General features: G+C 44.2%; 1 long non-coding RNA gene across 8 annotated transcripts; it reads left to right on the forward strand.

Annotated features, from left to right (window-relative positions):
* The first annotated feature begins 567 nt into the window (after positions 1-567).
* Positions 568-7,126, forward strand: LOC123085873 (uncharacterized). Of its 8 annotated transcripts, none has more exons than XR_006440048.1 (9): positions 568-979; positions 1,380-1,673; positions 1,755-1,971; positions 2,099-2,200; positions 3,306-3,787; positions 4,144-4,345; positions 4,432-4,493; positions 4,577-6,819; positions 6,907-7,126. It is a non-coding gene; the product is annotated as an uncharacterized lncRNA (long non-coding RNA). The 8 variants fall into 8 exon arrangements; XR_006440051.1 differs by having other exon boundaries at positions 3,653-3,787; XR_006440049.1 differs by having other exon boundaries at positions 1,380-1,474; positions 1,619-1,673; positions 1,755-2,200.
* The last annotated feature ends 1,641 nt before the right edge of the window (positions 7,127-8,767 follow it).

Genomic DNA, 8,767 nt, shown 5'->3' on the forward strand with positions numbered 1-8,767 from the left:
TCCCCCCTTTTCGAAAAAAGGAGGCAGAAGGCACCTATTTCATATTTACTTTTCTGTGAAGGAAACCAGTGCAAATGCTCTTGGCGCATAAATGTGGAGTTGCTATTTCGATTCTTTTCTCATGTTTGCAGCTCTAGAATGCACACCTTATATTTAACACTAGAGGCAGAAGGCGCGGTGGCACTTTGAGCCCGCTCGTACACAACTCGACAAATAGCTTGGTGAACCAAGGGGATCAGACAGAGAGAAACGCAGCTAGGAATCTTAACAAATCTGATAAATGTTTAACATAGCACAAATGGTTAACATCATGAGAGCAGTGTGATAAAAAAGCAATCCAGAAATAAAAGAGGAGGGGAGCGCCGAGATCTCACAGCAATTAGGGACTCTGGGCCATCGGATCGAAATCTCTTCGCAGTACAGACCTTCGGATCTCGGGTTGATTTCCTGTGAGCCGTGCGATCTCGGTCCCGATCATTCTCAGCCGTCCGATAAAATTTCAATTGCATCGAAATGTAAATACTTTGCCCCCACCAAGGTATTTCCGTCTTTTCGCATCCCAGAAGAGGGGTGCCGACAAGGCACCCAGCGCGTCGTCCTCTCTGCTCCTCTCCTCACTCCCCCCTCCTCTTTGCTCCCCACTTCCCTAACCCTAGCCCCTTTCTACGCCGCCGCCGCCCGTTCCCTCGCCCTCTCCTGGCGCCACCCCCGTCCCTCCTCTCTCGTCACACAGCCGCCCCGCCACCCACCGCCTCGAACCGCGAGCGGAGGGAGGACGATGAGCACGACGGCGACGGTGGCAGGGAGCAGTAGCAGCAGCAGGCCTTGGGCAACGCCGACGAGCGACGAGCAGCAGCGGAAGGAGGACGAGGAGCACGAAGGCAGCGGTGGCAGGGAAGTGGTGTAGGGCGCCGCCAGGGCCGTGCTGGAGCGGCTCGACGTGCCGGCCACGTGCTCCGAGGAGCCGGCTTCTAGCAAGGTGAGCCCCCTTTGCTTGGATCTGCCTATGCTAGATCTGTCCAGGATTTATGCGATTAGATCTCCCGTCGTTGCTCACTCCCATCCTACCCTCTCTATTCAGTTCCCCCCTCTCAAGCCATTTGAACTGAATTTTGTAGCACTTGGTAAGGTACAGAAAAGAACATGTACTATGTATTAGCATATTTGCTATTGGCTTGATCAAACTTCGGTTGTATAATAATAATCTTTGTGGTAATGAGTATAAGTGGCAGCGAATGTTCTTTCTCTTTTACTTTAGAATGGACATACTAAAACATCAGTTTATTCCTACTGAATTACTTTTGACCTATGAAAAACCATGTGTGTTATTTGACCTTTTAGATAATAATGTGAGATGTGTGCATTGCTTCATGCTTCAGGTTATTCTGAAGTCTGTGCTTCGTGACAAGTTGGAACTATTGCCTTTGGCCATATTTCATGGGATGTTGTACTTTTTTGCGGGGTCAAGTAACATGTATGAACATTATTGATGGTCCTGCTTGCACTCATGGTTAAGTGAACCTGACAGGTTCCACTAGCTCCGTTGCCGATACTGACTGAATTTTCACCTTTTTTACCATTCATGGATTAATGGCTCGGATGAATGCACCAACAATAGCCCCCTGGAAAACGAAATTCCAACTTTGATTACATGGAGTCCAGGAGGAAATGAGGTCGTTTCTGGACGGATCATGGGATAACTGGACATCAAGGTTTACTCTTTAGCTGATCTGCTATTGAAATGTTTTATGCAGTTCTGGAAATGACATGCGAAAATACTAAAAAATCGATATGATTACTTCAAGAAGGTGTTAGAGAGATCTGGGAAAGATCATGCTGTATCGTTGGTTCTGACATCTCGAATATATCATTGCAAGATGATTGTTGATGGGGTGCCGAGACATATGTCTGAACTACCTCATGTGACTGATGAAAGAGGGCAGGTGGCCGACCCCCTTGATATCCATGCCAGTAAGGATTATATATGTCCGTTTTAGCATTTTGTTCATATATATGCCATTCAGTAATGACTGCAGTCTCTAGATTTGGATTCAGAGATACTGTAGTGTGTGCCCTATGCTGAATATTATAATTGTAGGAGCTTGCAGTCAAGCTGATTTATTGTCTCGAGAAGTGGGCATTGGGAGTTGTTAATTGGCTGAACATGTACCTTCTGGGAGTTGTTTTATTTGATGGTCTGGTAAGTGACTTGCTTCCAGCAATGGTTAGTTGTTTTTATATTTTGTTACGGCTACTAGATGGGTGATTGAGATTGAGACTGTATTCAACTGTTGATTTTCTTGATGTGCCTAAATTTGGTATGAGGTGTTTGTGTGTTTGGATGCTCTTCAACTTTTCTGGTTATACTAGATACTAATCTACAATTCTATATATGCCATGCTATTTGACTTTTCATTTTCTTGATCTACCTGAATTGGTACTATAGAGATGTCTGATGTATGCGTGCGCGTGTGTGTGTGTTTAGGCAGTTTAGCCTCCTATTCGTTTCCACACTTGGTTTTGCTTTTAGGAGAATCAAGGAGGTTCTGTTAGGAGAATTTCCTTTTGGTTTCCATGGTTAATTAATCCTGGGACTATTCAAAAATGTAGATATCTTCGGTATATATCTAAAGAATTGTGTGTTCATGGGCAACTATACGTTGTTTTGTCTCATGTACATCAAGAGAATTGCTAAAAATACTTACTGAAGATGAAAATGTAGATTGTACTACTGAAACTCAAAATATTGTTTACCCTTGGGGCCTTCTGAGATATCAGTGTACCATCGTGGTGTTATATTTTGCATTGTGTTGTCTTTTTTATTAGTTTCAGGTTCAGCTGCCTTCGTATGTGCATATTCTTTTGGTATAATCATAGAACGAGATAGTCGATTCGTCTTCTTTTGCCGTTTGGGATGATACTTTCGTCCGAATAATAAATGATTGGATGTAGGGAGAGGGGCTGTATCTCGATACCCTGTCCTCATCATGCTAATTGCATGTAATCTTTTTCTCTTTCATATATCTGTTGGTAGTTTTTCTTTTTGAGGTTGTTATGTCCTCTCCTGATTATTCCTGTCCCGATGATTAATTCTAAGAGAATTGCTTCGGTACCCCCCCCACCCCGCAACAAAACATAGAAGGGCAGAAAGGTCATATGGAAGAAATGTATACCCACCTCGTATCGTAGATGTACAATCCCGGTCATACGAATAAACGTGACTAAGAAGGAAAAAAAACTTGCACGACCACTTGATCGATCCTGCTTGCCGCCTGACTAGAGAAAAAAAAACGCTGATCGATCAGGCCTGCTGCACGGCGATCACGCGGTGGCTGATCTGGATCGTCGCGGGTGGGATGAGGAGTGGAAGACTGCTGTCGCCGGTGGCTGGCCAAGTGTTGGACGTTGCCGTTCTCCGCGTCGACGGCCGCCTCTAACCACCCCAATCTCCCATGCCGGTGGTTCCAACCCCGTCGTCTCCCACATCATGGTCGGCGGTTAGGCAAGTGGCCGGCCACGTCTTGGACATCTCTGTCTTCCGCAACGACGCTGCGTTCGCCGCATGTAACCGTCCGGACGTCCCATGGAGCCTACCACACTCGTCCAAAATGCCGACGTTGACCTAACTCGTCCGCCGCTGCGGCTCCGTCAGGTACTCCCTCTTGTGGATTCATCGTCTTTCACGTCGCTGCCGTCTTCCACGTCGCTGCCGTCTTGAATCAAGCCGGAGGCCCATGCCTCAAGGCCCCATCGGCGTTGACGGACGACATCGATACCATCGCTGAAGGTTTGTCATCTATCCCACATAAGCTATAAATATCCTATACCACTGCTACTTCTTTAGGGGGGAAATCAGAGGGATCTTCATTAGCATTGACATTGTGTGGTCTACAATATTGACTAGCAACATAATATTGTCATGGAAATCACTGGTGCCAAAGTTTACACGCAAGTCATGCAACTATACACAAAGTACAATCCAACAGAAGAAATTTCGTTCTAGCACCTATGTACATGAGTCAGATTTAGAAAGAAATCGTTTTAAATGCTCATAGGTTAAATGTTGCAATTTATTCATCTATATGTCCCAGTGCATGAACTTAGAATTTAACATGTGATAATGTGTTTTTCAATGATGTGCAGTGTTGGTAGTAACGTGTGTTTAAATTGACGAAGACACCTCATTTACAACTGATGAGAATGGTACAAATGATGTCAGTCGGACTGATAACGATCCTAGTAATGAAGATGACGACAACAACGATAACGATTCGTGGTCATAATATGATATCTTACCTTCAGAGGATTTTGCAAATAATGAACATTGGTGCAAACAGTGAAAAAGGTAAGTGAAGTCTATTTGATTCCAGTTTTCAATTGGCAGAGTACCGTATGTGTAATAATTTGTCTGTGTTTTTAATTTACAAGAAGATGTGGACGTTAAGAATGAGCAAAATAATCATGAGGAATCGTGGGCCGATAACTTGAGCCAGGTTCGTTCAAACATTTTGTACCGTGCACGGTAGTTTGTAATAGATCATAAAAACTGACATAGTTTCATATGTAATTTTTTTAGGAGGGCTCAGATGGTCTTGATGGTGGCGACGACGAAGCAGAGATGGACATTGAGGAGGCTCAATACCAACAACAGAAGTTGGAGACACATTGGAAGGTCATGGCTATGTCTTTTTGGCCACAAGGGGATGCATACATATTCTACAACAAGCATGCCAAAGAACATGGGTTCAGCATCAGGAGAGAGAAGATGAAACGAGGGAAGGGTGCTTTAGGAATAATATGGTTCAGGCGGTTTGTTTGCTCTAGGGCAGGGAGAAGGCAGAGGAAAATCATAACCATGGAGGGTCGCACCCGTAGGCTTAGACCCGAGACTCGATGCGAGTGCGGTGCGTAGATGGTGGTGAAATTGGACAGGGCACGTGGAGTTTGGTTCGTCGTGTCATTCATGGATGATCACAACCACGTGATGGCTCGACCCAATGAGGTTTGTTTTCTGTGGTCACACAGACGGATTGGAGATGGCACGAGGGCAGAGATACTGGCTATGCAAGGGGTTGGAATCAGTAAGCATATAATGGTGGACAACTTCATCAATAGGTGCGGTTTGTACGAGAAATGCGGACTTATTAGGCGGGACATGTACAACCTTTGCTGCTGGGAGAAAATAAAGCTCATTGCAAAGGGTGATGCTGAGACAGCAGTGGGCATTATGAGGAGTAGAAAGCAGAAGGACCCAGACTTCTTTGAGTATGTGCTAGATAAGGAAGCACGGTTGAAGTGTATGTTCTGGTGCGATGCATAGTCGTGGAGGGCTATCAGGACTACGGAGATGTGGTCATGTTTGACAACATGTATAAGATGAACAGATATGGTATCCTGTTCGCCCCCTTCGTCGGTGTTAATAACCACCGTTGCACAACAGTTTTTGGTTGCGCCATTGTTTCCGACGAGACCGAAGCGACGCATGTGTGGCTGTTCCATACTTTTATGAGGGCAAACTGTCAGCAGAAGCCAAAGTCAATTATCACAGACGGTGACGCTGCAATGATCTGAGTGATTTGGAGTGTCCTTTCAGATGTTCTCCATCGTATTTGCTCGTGGCATATCGAGAAAAATATGCAGACACCTACATTACAAGTCACTGGATGAGTTCAGATCGCTCCTGTACTATGCCACCTGTCAAGAGAACTTTGAGGAGAGATTTTTTTGACTATTGACTTTGAGGAGAGATGGACTGCCTTTGTCAATAAATGGAAGACGGATAAAATTGAAGAGTGGCTGAACAGGATGTATAGGAAGAGGAGACTCTAGGCAGCATCATATCTTTCAGATGAATTTTTTCTTGGTATGCGTAGTAACCAGAGGGGCGAAAGCCTGAACTCCTCCCTTCACCTTCACCTCAACTATGGTATGACCATAGTTGATTTGGTAGTGCATTATGAGAACTGCATAATTTGCCTCCGTTAGAACGAGGTGCATGATGACTGCGAGGCTAATCAGAAAGTACCACCGGCGGTTACTGAATATAAGGACATTGAGGAGCATGCTGCCAAAGTATTCATTCCTGCTAATTTCTGCATTCAGCAAAATGATTTGAAGATGAGAGAATTGGAGATTTTTGAGACGCTAGTGGGAATTGAGCGTCAGACCTTCATCGTGACATGGCAGAATAACCACAAGTTCAGGTATAATGTTGTGTATGAATCAGGTAACTCGGAAGAAACTGTATCATGCATGTGTCACATGATGGTTCGAAAAGGGCTGCCTTGCAAGCACATTCTCTTTGTTTTGCATCATCTTAAATTGTCTGAAATACCAAAGTATTGTGTCCTCCATCGATTGTCGAAAGATGCGAGAGATAGGTTGCAGTGCAGCGCAAGGGTGATCTTTTTGGTTGGGGTTGGTCTGGGCCAGAGGAGAGAGAACAGTATAGTCAAGTGAGCATAAAATCTGCAGAAGCTGCTCATGTTGCAGCAAATGATCCCTTCTTGTTTTATGAATTGATGAAGTGCCTAGACGATATAATAGCAAGGAAGAAGATCCCGGAAGAGGAACTCATATGACACAAAAGGTGTGCTCTAATTGTGGAGCAGGCAATTCAAGCGGAAGAAGGTGCAACAGGTATACGTGATCCTGAGAAAGTTTCAACGAAGGGTGCACCTAAGAAAGGCTGGTCAAAGGGTGGCCTGATGTTACGAAAAATGGTAGACCAATTTTTTTTAGCGAGAAGCGAAGTGGTCCATTGTGCAGTCTTTGTCATTTCCCAGGTCATAACAAGGCGACATGTAGTCTAAACGAGAAGTAAGTTTTACATTCTTATTTCAGTTATGTTGTTTGTTTGATTTTACCGACTATATTTTCTCACACGATTCTTTATATTTCGTTTAGGAACCGGGCATAGAGAAGTGGCTTCGATTGTGGGAAGAAGAAAACTGGTTACACGAGTCATGTCGGAATAACCTATATTGTTATTTATTTATGTGAACATGTGTGCGGCGCCAAGAAACTTAATAAGTGTTTTGTTTATGTTTCTCAAAATAACTATGTGAATATCTATCATATGTACTGAATTATGATTATCAAAATATTTATGTGAACATCTTTCCTATGTACTGAATTAATTGCCATGTTTTCTGTTATGTTTCATGTGAAGGAGTTCATAGTTTTAACATACTGTATATTTTGTTTGTTTACCGTACTGTATATGTTCTGTTTAAAGGAAAAAAATTGAAAAAAATGCCCGACCAGCAGCTGGACCGCCAGTAGGTATATTTTTCACCCAAATCAAGCACAACAGTGCGACTCGGGAGGTCAAATTGACCACTACGGGCCCAACAACAGGGTCCAATGGGGCTGGAAGGATATGTAACGGAGGAGTTCAACAAGTACGCCGCGCCCGGTTATTTAAGCTGGTCGAGGCGCCCCCACGCTTTCGAGGTGGGACTAAACCAGTGACCAGCTGCAGCGCACGCGGGGAGGGGGGACCGCGCAGGTGGACTATGGGCCAGCCCAGTTGGCAGGGGAGAGGTCGCACGTGGGGCGAGGGGGCCAATCGCGCTGGGCTTCAAATTTTCGCCGACCCACGAACAAGGCAGTGCATGCCCCGTGCAAGCCGTGGCGCCCGCACATGTGAGGTTTACTCCCACCTCGGAAGCGGGGAGGCGCCTCGACCGGCTTAAATAGCCGGGCGCGGCATACATATCGAACTCCTCTGTTACATATCCTTCCAGCCCCATTGGTTCCTGCGGCTGGGCCTGTAGTGGGCCGATTTGACTGCCCGAGTCGCCCTGTTGGGCTTGATTTGGGTGGAAAAATATACCTACTACAGGTCTAGCTGCTGGTTGGGCATTTTTTACTACGCCAGGACATTTTTTCCTTTAAACAGAAAAGTGTAGTCATAAATTTCACAAAGGCATAATCACTTCAAACAGAAAATCAGTAGCGATGCACAATCAATTGTAACAATAGCAAAAATTGTCTCAATCACCAAATAGGCATAATTACAATAATAAATTTGTCCCAGTCACCAAATAGCCATAATAATCTACGTGGGAAAACAGAGATTGTGGCATTATTACAATAATAAAAGAGATGGTACGAACCACCGAATAGGCATAATCATCTACGTGGCTAAAGCCAAAATTCTGCCATTATTACAATAATGAAATTGTGCCAAGTAACGAATAGGCATAATCATGTGGGGGGCAAAAACCCTACACACTTTCTCGCACTTATTGCTTCTCCATAATTTTCAGAATCTTCTCCTTCACCCTCGTCAATGTGTTGCTCTTTAAAAATAGTATTTCCGCGAGAATGCGTCCCCTTGAAAAATTAATCTCTTCCTGGTCAAAGTCATATCTAAAGTCATCCTCGTCCCAGAGTTCGATGCATTTCATCACAAAAAGTCCACAAGACACTCTGAAAATAAAAATGCTAGTCAAGTCATGATGGAAAACACAATTACATATGCATTCGAGTATGAGCTTACCTGTAATGTTGTCTCGGCATTTTGTACTCCCTTATTGGCAGTTAGAAACATTTGGATGATCTGTACCTATAGCAGAGTTTACCTTATTGTATCTGTAGCAATTTCTGCCCTCTGAAATAGAATTGTCACAACAATATTAAGCACGTACAAAGTGAACACCTTACGAACGTACAAATGTATTTGTGTTATGCAAAATTGTTAAGTTACCACCATAGCAATCTTCGAACGAACTGCCTTGCTGATTTTACCAGTAGAACTTAG

This window comes from Triticum aestivum, chromosome 4A, assembly GCF_018294505.1.
Source record: "Triticum aestivum cultivar Chinese Spring chromosome 4A, IWGSC CS RefSeq v2.1, whole genome shotgun sequence".
NCBI lineage: Eukaryota > Viridiplantae > Streptophyta > Magnoliopsida > Poales > Poaceae > Triticum > Triticum aestivum.